A 14,921-nucleotide genomic window follows, 5' to 3' on the forward strand; every position below is an offset into this window, starting at 1 on the left:
AGATCTACTAAATTGATTTAAAAGATTTAATTTCCTACTGTTTCCAATTTTTTTTAATTGAAAAAATAAAATCAGAAGTCCCATTGAACACCATTGAATTATCTTTGAACTGAGCTATTTATGGAGTCACAGAACCATGGAGCTTTAGAACGAAAAGAGATTATGGAAAACATCCAGTGCAATCACACTGCTTTAAAGGCAAGGAAACTGAATACTAGAGGATAAAGATACTTCCCAAAGATCACTTATTTAAAGAACGAAAATAGCCTAATAAGAAAAGATACCTTCTGAAACCTGAATAAGAAATAAGATCTTACAAAAAAGAAACATGGGGTTTCCATCCCTAGATTTTAATGCTGGCTTTGACACATAAATTTGAATCTGTTACTTAACTGAGACCCAATGTCTTCATCTTTTAAATAGCACTGATAATTAACATCTCATAAAAGTAGAGTTAAGAACAAACGAAATAATATACAAAGCACACTGAAGGGGCACACAATGAATGCTCAATAAATTATAACTTGAATTTCTATTATGTGAACTTTAAAAACCTCACAATTTACCATACCTGCTTAAAAGTACTCAATTTGTGGGTTTTAAATGAGCTGAGTAAGAAATAAGACCTAAATATTTGATGTCCTACCAAAAATATTTTTATCTTTATTAGTTCAGATAGTCCCCTTCAATTTCTATTCATAGCATTCCTGAAAGACAATGTCAGGCTTTTTCAAACTTGAAATACCAACTGACACACTTTCACTTTAGGATGGAATTTGCTTGACACCACTGAAAACAAGCTGGTCACTGAAACATCCCAAAGTTTATTCCACTATGGAGAAATCCTAGCACCTCAAAGTGTGTAATTTTCTTTCTTATCTAACAAAATTTTATGAAGATAAGGATTGTAGTACTTAAAATCTAGTTAAGAATGTCTTCAAATCATCTTTTTCAAAGTTATGCCAAAAGCAAAACCTTGAACACTGGACAGACATGGGTTTTAACTGAAGTCACTTGCTGACTGTGTGACCTTAGACAGTGAAGTAGTTCATCCAAGCCTCAAGAGTTTTAAGTGTAAAATGGGGATAATAATAGTATCAACCTCAAGGAATTTTGTGAAGATTAAATGTTAGGATGCATATTAAAAGCTTACTTAGACCAGTTTCTGCACTGTATTAAGTGTTCCCCAAAAATTTTTAGCTAAATTAAATGGTAACTACGAAAATCCCATGGACGGAGCAGCGTAGTAGGCTGCAGTCCCTGGGGTTGCTAAGAGTCGGACATGACTGAGCGACTTCCCTTTCACTTTTCACTTTCATGCGTTGGAGAAGGAAATGGCAACCCACTCCAGTGTTCTTGCCTGGAGAATCCCAGGGATGGGGGAGCCTGGTGGGCTGCCATCTCTGGGGTCGCACAGAGTCGAACACGACTGAAGCAACTTAGCAGCAGCAGCATCAGGGACTTCCCTGGTGGTCCAGTGGCTAAGACTTTGCACTCCCAAGGCCAGGGTTCAATCTCTGATCAGGACGCTAGATCCCACATGCCTCAAATAACACCTGGTATAGCCAAATAAATAGATAAATATTAAAAATTAAATGGTGAGGGGGAAAACAAAATTAACAAATAAATAAAAATTAAATGATTACTAACCTCTTTGTTGGAAGATGAACTTTGGTAAGTCTCATTTTTATAATCTTCTGTTTCTTCTGGCAGACGTTAGATAAAATTGTAAAAGAACTGATTTTCAGCCTACTCCTGTAAACTGTTGAGGGCAGATGCTTGCATGAAGATGGAACTGGAGGTAGACTTCCTCCCTTGTTCTAACAAGAGCCTCAAGTTCAATTCAGGATTCTAAAAAGAAATAGATCTGCTGGTTACTTTGGAACCATCAGGATCTTCGAGTTTAGAGAAGCTTCCCTGCTGTCCTAGTGGAAAATAGTCCCCAAACTTAGTCTGCACTATTATTCTACATATCAGACTCCTGATTGTTTCCTTCAGTGTAGACATAACAATTTGGAGCTATTTTGTTTATTTGTTGACCCCACACACATCATCTCCCTCTCTTCCACTCCTCCCCCTCTGCTAGAATGTAAGCTCTTTGTTGGCATAGACAGTGCTGGGACTCAGTGGTTCACAGGTGTAAATCCAGGGCCTAGAACAGTGCCTGTGCATTGTAAATTCCCAGTAACTATTTGGTGAATGAATGAATGATTTTATAAATGGGAAGCCCCAGCAGGTGCTCAGGGCTTTAGATTTTCCTTAGAAGTGTAGAAACGAAGGTGAACTGATCTTGCAATTACCACAAGAGGAAAAGAGAACTAGTAAAATTCATGACCACATAGACTCAGTAATGAAGTCCAGAACTACATGGGACTCAGAATCCCTGTGGGGGGTTGGGGGGGTGGGGAACAAAGGAAATATATAGTAGCTGAGTGACCTCAAGCCAAAAAATTATACGTACACACACAGACACACACATGTACACATACAGAAAAACACTATCCACTGAGACTTAGGGTAAATTAGAATTTGGTAGATTGTTTTTTATTTGAGGCACAATAATCTTTCTTCACTTGACCCCTGGGTCACCACCCACTCACTGCCTCTTGGATCTCCTTTCTCACTGGTCTCTCCACCTTGGCCTCCTTTGCTGATTCCTCCTCATTTTCCCAACTTCTGAACACCAGACAGTTCTAAGTTGGTCCTCAAACCTCTATACCTTACACACTTCCTAGATGACCCCTACCTGCCTTATGTCTGCAAATACCATTTGTAGGCTAAAACCTTCAAATATCTATCCTCCCTTTGATCTCCCTTCTGAACTCCAGACAGGTACCCACAACTCAGCTGTTCAGTATTCCCCTCTTGTACATCTAACAGACACAAACAGAAAAAGGGACCAGAACTGAACTGATTTTTTCCCCTAAACCTGCTCCTCCTAATAGCAAATCCATTCTTGCAGTTGTTCAACCCCAAATCCTTGGAATTACCCATTTTTTCCCCTCTCTACAATCCACGTCCAATTACCGGCAAATTCTTTTGGCTGAGTCTTTGATATACACCTATAATCTGCCTACTTTTCTGCCTCCTGGCTACCACCCTGCTCCAAGTCACCATTATCTTTTGCCTAGAATGACAACAGTTCTAAAACTAGTCTCTTGGCTTTGCCCATGCTGCCTATTTATAGTTAAAGCCTCCTCCAAGCAGCCAGAGTGATCCTATCAGAGCATAAAATTTCATCAATAATCTCCTCTAATCAAAACTCTCCAACAGTTTTCCATCTTACCAAAGTAAAAGCAAAAGCATGATCTGACCCAGAATACCTCTTCTCATCTTATTTCCATCTTTTCCCCACAATTCACTCTGCTACAACTGGTTGATAATCTGAATGGATTTCAGATTAATTTAGAAAGTATTAGTCTGAAAATTCAGGAAAAGGTTTAAAATATCTGACTATAAGTAAATAAACTGTTTAAGTTAGAGAAATATCTGATTTTTAAAATTTGCCATTCCCTGATCCCATGGTCGGAGAAGGTGATGGCACCCCACTCCAGTACTCTTGCCTGGAAAATCCCATGGATGGAGGAGCCTGGTAGGCTGCAATCCACGGGGTCGCTAAGAGTCGGACACGACTGAGTGACTTCACTTTCACTTTTCACTTTCATGCATTGGAGAAGGGAATGGCAACCCACTCCAGTGTTCTTGCCTGGAGAATCCCAGGGACGGGGGAGCCTGGTGGGCTGCCATCTGTGGGGTCACACAGAGTCAGACATGACTGAAGCGACTTAGCAGCAGCAGCAAATCCCATGGTATCAAATCAGCATAAATATTAATATTTTAGGGTCTTTAGTATTTGCCTGGAGTTAATCTTTTGGGCCAGAAAATGCAAATTAGATTACCTCCAAATTTCTACTGATAACCCTTGATCTCGGTCTTGGATAGCATATCCTCTAGCTTTTAGTATTTTAGGGAGTGCTTTTTTCACACTATAAAAGTACCAAGGCTAATATACCTGCTCCACTTAAAATATAGTCCTTCAGCAGACATGAAATCCCACTGTGTTTCAGGTAGTGGGTAGGCACTGAGGAATCAAGGATGAACAAGACATGCCCATATCTTCAAGGAACTCACACAGGAGTCCAGGTTGAAGTAAGAGGATCTGATGTTAATCATGTAATGATGGTGGGATGGCCACTGTGCTATGGAAGCCAGCTAGAGGGCACCCAGATCCGTCTACAGAGGGTTGACAATGTTTTCCAGAGGATATGATATCTCACTGGAAGCATAAATGATGTGCAGAAATGGGAGTACAGGGTAGGTCATATTCCAGACAGGAAGTAGAGCATGAGCAACGCCATGAATCTGGGTGCTGGTGTGCAAGAAATAATCAACATTTGAGCCAAACCATGTTCAAGATAAGACTGGAAAGAGAGGCAAAGAGCAGGACACAGGGAACTTTATTTGGCATTTTAAGGAGTATGAGCTTTGTTTATAAGCAACAGAGAGTCGCTGAAGAGGGGAGTGTGATGCTATATGGACACATTTAGAGGCAGACAGATGAGTAGGGAGGCTATGGAAGCATCCAAGTAGAAGGTGCTACAAGTCTGAATTAGGACAGGAGGAGTGGAGATGAAGGGGAAGGAGACAAACAGAAGAAATATTGAGTTAAAATTAGTAAAACTTATTGCAAAGGAATCCAAAATCAAAGAGTCCAAAATCACTGCAGATGGTGATTGCAGCCTTGAAATTAAAAGACGCTTACTCCTTGGCAGGAAAGTTATGACCAACCTAGACAGCATATTAAAAAGCAGAGACATTACTTTGCCTACAAAGGTCCATCTAGTCAAAGCTATGGTTTTTCCAGTGGTCATGTATGGATGTAAGAGTTGGACTATAAAGAAAGCTGAGTGCAGAAGAATTGATGCTTTTGAACTGTGGCATTGGAGAAGACTCTTGAGAGTCCCTTGGACTGCAAGGAGATCCAACCAGTCCATTCTAAAGGAGATCAGTCCTGGGTGTTCATTGGAAGGACTGATGTTGAAGCTGAAACTCCAATACTTTGGCCACCTGATGTGAAGAGCTGAGTCATTGGAAAAGACCATGATGCTGGGAAAGATTGAGGGCAAGAGGAGAAGGGGACGACAGAGGATGAAATGGTTGGATGGCATCACCAACTCAATGGACATGAGTTTGAGTGAACTCCAGGAGTTGGTGATGGACAGGGAGACCTGGCATGCTGCGATTCATGGGGTTGCAAAGAGCTGGACACAACTGAGCAACTGAACTGAACTGAGTGTGAAGGAGCCAAGAAGGAGGTGGCAGCATAAACCTGAGGTTTCTATCCCTGAGGGAATTACCAAGTACAAGTAGTAACAGGATCAGGCAGGAAGAAGATTTCATTGTGACGTATGTTGAACTTGCAACATTAAGGGAAAAGCATTCGTTCATTTATTCATGGATCAAGAATTCTTTATAAAGTACCTACCATGTGAATGTCCAAGTTTGAATCTGAAAGGAGAGGTCTGGACTTCGGAGAGTTGGGTGTCATAGCTTGTGGGATGATCAGGAGTTAACCTTCAAGGATGGTTGGTACTGTACCTGGCGCAAAGGATGCTGTCCTTGGGCATCTGTTGAAAAGCATGAATGAAGAGCTACTCTGCAAGAGTTTGTAAGAAGAGCAGATCTGGGAGTCAATGATGAAGCTCTAGAAAATACCAATGGTTCAGGCCTGGATAAAGGATACAGAAATGGAAAAGTCAGAAATGTGGAGGACTAGAAGGGTATGGTGTCATGAACATAAAGTGAGGTAGACATAGGACCCAAGTACACACTTTATCAAGTATTAGAAGGACTTCATTAATTATTTCTAAGTTGAAGGTGAAACATGTCTTGAGACACATCTAAATAAGAATGAGCATTTCTTGTCTTCTAGAGTTTTGTCACCTTGTAATCCAAGGGCTACTGGGCAGTAGTTGCATTTCCAATCACCAAATTTAATTACCAAGTTTATGTTATTCTGTGCTTTTGCTTTAAATCACTTTGGATAATGTTTTTCTCCATTTATGATGATTAGTTTCTGTCCTTGGTATTAACTCCCTCAGTTCTGTCCTTGGTGTTAACTCCTTCAGTCACTCAGTTGTGACCAACTCTTTGTGACCCCATGGACTGCAGCAGGCCAGGCCCTCCTTGTCCATCACCAACTCCCTGAGTTTACTCAAACTCATGTCCATTGAGTCAATGATGCCATCCAACCATCTCATCCTCTGTCGTCCCCTTCTCCTGCCTTCAATCTTTCCCAGCATCATGGTCTTTTCAAATGAGTCAGTTCTTCACATCAAGTGACCAAAGTATTGGAGTTTCAGCTTCAGCATCAGTCCTTCCAATGAACACCCAGGACTGATTTCCTTTAGGATGGACTGGTTGGATCTCCTTGCAGTCCAAGGGACTCTCAAGAGTCTTCTCCAACACCACAGTTCAAAAGCATCAATTCTTCTGCACTCAGCTTTCTTTATAGTCCAACTCTCACATCCATACATGACCACTGGAAAAACCATAGCTTTGACTAGGCAGACCTTTGTAGGCAAAGTAATGTCTCTGCTTTTTTATATACTGTCTAGGTTGGTCATAACTTTCCTTCCAAGGAGCAAGCGTCTTTTAATTTCATGGCTGCAATAACCATCTGCAGTGATTTGCGAGCCCAAAAAAATAAAGTCTGACACTGTTACCACTGTTTCCCCATCTATTTTCCATGAAGTGATGGGACCAGATGCCATGATCTTCGTTTTCTGAATGTTGAGCTTTAAGCCAACTTTTTCACTCTCCTCATTCACTTTCATCAAGAGGCTCTTTAGTTCTTTTTCACTTTCTGCCATAAGGGTGGTGTCATCTGCATATCTGAGGTGACTGATATTTCTCCCGACTGATATTTCTTGATTCCAGCTTGTGCTTCTTCCAGCCCAGCATTTCTCATGACGTACTCTGCATATAAGTTAAATAAGCAGGGTGACAATATACAGCCTTGATGTACTCCTTTCCCAATTTGGAACCAGCCTGTTGCTCCATGTCCAGTTCTAACTGTTGCTTCCTGACCTGCATACAGATTTCTCAAGAAGCAGATCAGGTGGTCTGGTATTCCCATCTCTTTAAGAATTTTCTACAGTTTGTTGTGATCCGCACAGTCAAAGGCTTTGGCATAGTCAATAAAGCAGAAATAGATGTTTTTCTGGAACTCTTTTGCTTTTTCCATGATCCAGCAGATGTTGGCAATCTGATCTCTGGTTCCTCTGCCTTTTCTAAATCCAGCTTGAACATCTGGAAGTTTACAGTTCACATATTGCTGACGCCTGGCTTGGAGAATTTTGAGCATTACTTTACTAGCATGTGAGATGAGTGCAATTGTGCGGTAGTTTGAGCATTCTTTGGCATTGCCTTTCTTTGAGATTGGAATGAAAACTGACCTTTTCCAGTCCTGTGGCTACTGCTGAGTTTTCCAAATTTGCTGGCATATTGAGTGCAGCACTTTCACAGCATCATCTTTCAGGATTTGAAATAGCTCAACTGGAATTCCATCACCTCCACTAGCTTTGTTTGTAGTGATGCTTCCTAAGAAATGCTCAACTTCACACTCCAGGATGTCTGGCTCTAGGTGAGTGATCATACCATCGTGATTATGTGGGTCATGAAGATCTTTTTTGTCTAACTCCCTAATGTTGATTTAAACCAGAGGATAAAATTCTGTCAGTATGAGAACAACTGAATATCTAAGACCTGCTGATAGCATTTAGTTAATAATATATTCATGAGCTGATGATAGATGGTAGCTTCCAATTCAATTTTATGTGAGTGTGTGGATTATTGGTTGCAGATGTCTGTCATCTGGTTTTTATTTTCATTTTATTTTGTTTTGCCTACCCAGCATCCATACTGAGTTATGATGATGGTATCTCAGTTTTTCTTAGGAAACCCACTTCTTCCTCATATCTAGTCCAAGTAATCTGGTTGGAGCTGACTGCACCAAACTTCAAGGAGAGGGAATGTAACCCAGAGTTGATCAATAAAACATTGCAATCCCTGGGTTCAAAGGATGGGCACGTGACCAATCAAAAGCAATGAGATAGGATCCTTGGACTTGCTAGAAAAATTAGGCCAAATAAACTCTTTACTGAACTTAAAGCTGGATGGGTATATACTAAGAGCTGATCATGGGGAGGGCCAATACAAAGGAAAGAGGAATTGAGAGATGAAGAAAGACCAAAAGTTACCAAAGACATTATTGGTGGTGGCCCAATGGTTAAGAATTTACCTGCCAATGCAGGGAACATGGGTTTGATTCCTGCTCCAGAAGATTCCACATGCCATAGGGCAACTAGGCCCGTGCACTGCAACTACTTCAGCCTGCATGCCTAGAGCCCATGCTCTGCAACAAGAGAAGCCACCACTGTGAAAAGCCCACACACTACAGCAAAGAGTAGCCCTCGCTCACTCCAAGTATAGAAAGCCCTTGTGCAGCAACAGAGACCCGATGCAGCCAAAAATAAATAATCTTTTAAAAAAATTAAATCCTAGATCTGGGCATACCTAAGGCCATACTTATCAATTACGTGAATCAATAAATTCCCTTTTTAAACTCTGGCAACATTTTGTTAGCTTTCCCACCATTTGCAACCAAAAAGTCTACATCTCTCTTCTTTCTGCTTCATCCCCTGAAAATGGAGTCAACTGCCTAAAGCCAAAGTTACTTCCTTTGGCAAGTCATCCTATGAACACAGCCCACACTGTGTTCAGCATTCTCAGATCAGCCTCTTGTCACCTTCTGCATCAGCCTCACTCTCCATTTCTACTTTGTGCCCTAAAGCTCTATTCATCACCTGAACTCACTGAACTCGGAAAGTCCTAAGTTCTAAGATCCACTAGATTGGAGCCCTCACTGCTTCCCATGGATACTTCCTGTTTTCTGTATTCACCTACAGCAGGCTCCTTCTACTCTGGCAATTGTTTGTTTTAATAAGTAAAGGCAGGACTGGATGGAAGCCACTTCTGTCCCCAGGCTTGCAAAGCCCACTGCCAAATGGCTGGGCTCTGGCCACCACCCAACACCACCCCGTACACTTTGTTCAAGCTCAAATCTTCTTATCCCAAATGTTACACCTACTGCTTTTTTCCTTCTCTCTCCAGATGACAAGTTTACCCTGATGTTATTCCCAACTCGGTCATCTCGATTGTTGTCGTGACGTCAAAGACCTTTGCCATTTTCCTTCAGGGATCTTAGGAATTTCTGGGAAATCATACCTTAGTAGTCTAGAAGAATCTAGCTTCCAAACACTATTTCAAAACTACCAAGATGACACTCTCTGTCCTCAAATAAGGTGGTTTGGTTTCCTTTTTTCCTGCCTCTAAACAGGCAAGGTATCTATTTGGAAACACCTGCCAAGAAAGGAAAACAATTTATTTCAGAATTATACAAGAAGATAGGAGTTTTTCCTTTGGCATTTTCCTGAAACACAGGGAATAACAGAGGGACCAATGCTTCTCTGAGCGCAGATGATAAGGTGATCTCCTTCTGCTTTAATTATCTTCCTCTCATTCAGTACATATGAATTCAGTAGGCATCTATGTTCTTGTCAAGCCCCAGAGAACTGCACTGGAACCATTCGATACAAATTCAATGAATATTTATTGAGTATCCATTACGTGCCAGGCACTGTACTAGGTAAGGTGTATACAAAAGAGAACAGGACAGGCTTCATTTAACTCCTACTCTGTTGAAGGTCAAAAAGAGGCAGCAAATAAACATATGACATAAAGGAACAAAACATCAGACAGTGCTATCTGATGCCTATCAGACAGTGAGAAGTGCTATCAAGAAAATATAAGGGGCTAATATAAATAGCTAGGGAACTATTTCAGATAGAATGATCAGAGAAGGCTGTTCTGAGGCGGTAATATCTGAGTTAAAACCTAAATGAAGTGAAGGTACAAATCACATGAAGACCTTGGAGAGGAGTATTCCAGACAGAAATTCAGCACATGCAAAGGCCCTGAGCCTGGAGCAAGCTTGCTACATTACAGCTGGGGTAGGTAAAATGTGGTCTGGGGATCAAATCTGCCCTGCCTTCTTTATTTGTACATTCCAAAAGCTAAGAATTGCTTTTACATTTTTAAATAGTTGGGAAAAAATGTTTCATGATGCATGAAAATTATATGAAATTCAAATTTTGGTGATCACAAATAAAAATTTTTGGAACACATATCAGTTGTTTAAATATTTCCCATGGCTGGTTTCATGTGTCATTGGCAAAGCCAAATAGTTGCAAAAGAGATTGTGTGACCAGTAAAACTTAAAAATATTTACTATCTGGCCCTTAACAAAAAAGTTTACTGACCTCTATATCGTAGGAACAGGAAGAAATATCTTCCCAGGCTTGAAAGAACCTTGAATTTCTTTAATTATTTCTGACCCCTTTGACTGTAAATAACAGAAAACCTGTTTTCAGTTGATTTATGTGATGTTCAGGACTCTTCCCCTCAGGCGATAGAATCTATGTCATCTCTATTTGAATCTGGGTGGCTTTTGTGCCTGCTTTGATCCATAGTACATGATAGAAATGATTCTGTGCCAGTCCAGTCTTGGGCCTAAAGAGACTGGAATCTCCTGCTTTCTGCCTCTTACAGCGCTTTGAGAGCCCTGTGCTTCTTGTGAAAAGCCTGACTGCCTTGGATGGCCACGCTGGAGAGCCCACATGGACATGTTCTGGCTGAAGGTGTCAGTTGAACTTAAATTTCAAGCCATGGGACATCCCTGGTGATCCAGAGGTTAAGAACTGGCCTGCCAATGCAGGGGATACAGTTTCGATCCCTGGTCCAGAAAGATCCCACCTGCCAAGGAGCAACTACCGTGTGCCACAACAACTAAGCCCATGTGCCCAGAGCTGGTGCTTTACAACGAGAGAAGCCGCCGCATGCAACCAGAAAGCAAGCCCACCCACTGCAACTAGAGACAGTGCACATGTAGCAGCAAAGGCCCGGCACAGCCAAGAACTAATTAATGAAAAAACGAACAAAAAGCCTTCAAGCCATCACCACCAAGATGCCGAGCACGAGGAAGCCATCCTGGACTCTTCAGTCCGGGCCATCAGTCAGCTGAACAGCACTGAGTGACTCCTTGTTGAGTTCTGCTTGGCTCCCTGGCCCACAAAATTGTGAAATATAATAAAATGGATGCTGTTGCAAGCCATTCCATTTTGGGATAACTGTTTCATAACAATAGACGATCAAAATGAACAGCACACAAATCTTATTATCTCACATAATATGAAGTTCAGGGGTAGATTACAGGCTATCCACAACATATCCTGATACTGCTTTCCTGAAATCTCTTGACGTCTGCTCTCTGCTTTGAGTTGTTGTTGTTGTTGTTGTTGTTAGACTGGCAGATGGCTACAGCAGGTCTCCTCCAAACCTGACAATGTCCAGAGAAAAAAGAAAGATTATTCTTAGAAGAAAGAAGACATAGACTGATCAGGATTTACCCTGGAATTAGGGATGGAGTCTCCTTCTCTGAATCACTGGGGAGGAGATGGACACAATCAAAACTGGTGGAAGGTAGGTAGGAAGGAAGAAGGCGGATACTGGGTGAGCAACTCACTGTGTTCAAGGCATCTGTCTTCTTTCCGTCATTCATTTATGCAGTCACTCAGAATATTTTAAGTTGAATCACATGAATGTTTTTTAATAAGCCAAACATAGTCAAATAATAATTTCAAATGATTAAACCTAATGTTTATCAAATCTATACTATAGTGATAGGCATAGAATTAGATGCTAGAGCTATTGAAATTAAATGATGCTAAGTTTAAGGAAGGGAACGAACAGGACCAGCTATATGATCATCAGAACTTAGTCAAAATGATAATGGAGAGCCCTTTGTTCAAAAATTATGAAGAATTGCAAGATGACAACAGCAGAGCATCCAACCAACCAAGCTTAGTCCTCCTAAGTACAGGGCCCTGTGATTTGCTCAAGCTGCATGCCCAAGAAACTGGCCCTGGGAAAGAACAGGCATCTACAAGAGAGAACAGCTGGGGGCCTCGTTAGATTTGGGGGCCAGGAAGGAGGATGATATTTAAGCAAGGGTCTGAAGGATGGATGGGAGTAGCCAGGTGAGAAGTGGAGGCATGCAGCTTCCCAGCAGAAGAACAGCATTCCCCCTTCTCCTCCATGCTCCAAGCTGGTTAAGAGACTTGGTGTGGCCTGTCATCAGTTGTGATGAAACAGAAAGATAAAGGTAACAGATCCTTTTCCTCTCTGTGTCAGCTCAGGCCTTTTTGCCCAACCCTTTCTACACTCCAGATCTTAGCCCTTGGGTAATCTATCCATATAATCTGATCCTCCCCCTTCACACTATAGATGGTCAGGACAGCCCCAGAGGGGCCCCAGCCCCTCTCCACAGTGCTCAATTGCAAGTGCTTTCTGGGACAATGGCCTAACCTCCTAATCTACTTGGCCCAGGCTCGTCATAAACAAGGAAGAATTCTCCCTGTCCTCACCTTCTCCAAACCCCAAACCACGGAGATAGCTAACACTAACTGGACCTCAAAAACTTTATTACCAAACCTGAATCTCTTTCCTAAAATCACATTCTTTCATTTTTCATTCTATAATGTTCTTTTTCTATATTGGAGCCTGTGGAGATTTGGTGTAATGGGCCTCCAAGTTAGCTGTAAACAGCATCAGATGAGAAGCTTATTAAAAATACAGAGGTACCAGCCCCATGCCAAACCCAGCTCCTCTATTTTTAACAAGTTCCACAGGTAAGTAATCCTGATGCACTGCCAGGTCTCTACCACTGCTTTAGCAAGCTGGACAGAATAAGGGAGAACTCCGCATTTGGCTCTTAGGAGTCAGAACGTTTCATTTCTGCTGTTCACTGTGACCCTCAGGAAAACTGCTTTCATTCAGTGACTCAATTTCCCCCACAAAGTACCGTGGTGGTGATTCTTCCATTACTTCTCCTCCCCAGCAGCTCTCTCAATCATGAAATTCTTATTGCCTTTCTATTATCTACACCCCCTGGAGGTGGCAGGACTCCTCTCCCACTCTCCCACTGCAGGTGGGCTTGATAGGAATATCAATCAAGGAGCTCTGACGTCCCCCCTGCGGACTTGTAGGCATAAGACCCAAGTTTGGCCAACCAGACTTTCTCTCCCAGGAAATACAATTGTGGGACAAATGAAGCAGAGACAGAAAAAAACGAAGTTGATTCATCTGGTACAGGTGATCAGGGACCTTGCTCCCTGAGCTATCTTGGTTCCCATGCTTTCAGAAACCTGGTTTGGGGACTTCTCTGGTGGTCCAGTAGTTAAGACGCCACACTCCCAATACAGGGGGCCCAGGGGTTCAATTTCTGGTTGGGAAACTAGATCCCCCATGCCACAACCAAAAAACAGAAAAAAAAAAAAAAATCCCCCATGCCACATGAAGATCCCACATGCTGCAACTAAGACCTGACACAACTAAATAAATAAATGGAAAAAAGAGGAAAAAATCTGGTTTACTGCCTTTTCCTTGGGATCTATGAGCAGAAGTCTTCTTTTTGGGGGGAGGGGTGGAGGGGGTGAAGTATGGGAGGGGTTAAATGAGCCAGAATTGGTTCTGTTGCTTGCCCCCAAGGACTCCTGTTTCTTAGAATCAAGATCTTTGATAGTGTTCCATATGATGATGATGTCATAGCTTCCATTCCTATAAAACCATCACAAATAATGCTCTTTTAACTAAGGTGACAATTCTTTGGGAAGCCAAGAGTTTATTTTAACAAAGACATCTTTGTTCCAATAATAACAGACAGTGAAAATTCCTCAATAGAATAAAAGATTAACTGTTCTGCTGAAATATCCTAAATGGAAACAGGCTTTGGGTACACACTCTTTTATCTAAAGGAGGTTCATTGTTCTGGACCTCAGGGAAGGAAAAGACAAGGGAAAAAGGAAGATCTTGGTTTCAGTTTAAATCATTTCCCCTTCAGCTGTATCTTAACCTTTACACACAAATTTAAGAAAAGGCCTATACTTTAACTACTTAAAAGAATGTTGGAAATTGCATTCTAATATGCATTTTAAGGCGTGACTACTGCAGAGGAAAGAGCTTTAGTGGTTGAACTCTTTCCTCTCTTTAGCCTCTATTTTCGTTCCACCCCATCTCATTGTTACAATTACTACTGTCTCTTGTCTTTTGCTGACATCTTCATTATTATGATTCTAGCTAACAGTCATTGAGTAATTGTGTAAACCAGGCATAATGTTGGATGCTTTATATGCATTACCTTATTTAATCCTTATAATGGTCCTTCAAAGTCATATTATTATCCCCATTTACAGAGGGGAAAACAGAATTTAGTGAGGTTAAGTAATGGGACTAATGGGCAATAGAATCACTTAATCATTTACTATCACTATGTCCCCATCTGTCTCCAACCCTTCCTCCCACTGTGCGCTATTGCCTTAAATGGAAGGTGCCTGCTTAGTCCAAAGTATCACTGGAAAGAATATTAAGTGTGTCACAGCCTTTCAGATAGAGTGGCAATTGAACTCACTGTCCATGTCATGTTCTGTTCCCTGATTATAAATTACTGCTGCTGCTGCTGCTGCTGCTAAGTCGCTTCAGTCGTGTCCGACTCTGTGCAACCCCATAGACAGCAGCCCACCAGGCTCCCCCGTCCCTGGGATTCTCCAGGCAAGAACACTGGAGTGGGTTGCCATTTCCTTCTCCAATGCATGAAAGTGAAAAGTGAAAGTGAAGTCGCTCAGTCGTGTCCAACTCTTCACGACCCCATGGACTGCAGCCTACCAGGCTCCTCCATCCATGGGGTTTTCCAGGCAAGAGTACTGGAGTGGGGTGCCATCGCCTTCTCTGTATAAATTACTAGA

General features: G+C 41.8%; 1 long non-coding RNA gene across 2 annotated transcripts; it reads right to left on the bottom strand.

Annotated features, from left to right (window-relative positions):
- Positions 1-1,496: 1,496 nt before the first annotated feature.
- LOC123466152 lies at positions 1,497-13,419 on the bottom strand. 2 transcript variants are annotated; one of them, XR_006641401.1, is made up of 4 exons: positions 8,303-13,419; positions 5,486-5,728; positions 1,651-1,851; positions 1,497-1,556 (listed from the first exon to the last, which is right to left on the bottom strand). It is a non-coding gene; the product is annotated as an uncharacterized LOC123466152 (long non-coding RNA). The 2 variants fall into 2 exon arrangements; XR_006641400.1 differs by lacking the exon at positions 1,497-1,556 and having other exon boundaries at positions 1,563-1,851; positions 8,303-9,423; positions 11,306-13,419.
- Between the last annotated feature and the right edge of the window lie 1,502 nt (positions 13,420-14,921).

This window comes from Bubalus bubalis, chromosome 9, assembly GCF_019923935.1.
Source record: "Bubalus bubalis isolate 160015118507 breed Murrah chromosome 9, NDDB_SH_1, whole genome shotgun sequence".
Classification (NCBI taxonomy): domain Eukaryota; kingdom Metazoa; phylum Chordata; class Mammalia; order Artiodactyla; family Bovidae; genus Bubalus; species Bubalus bubalis.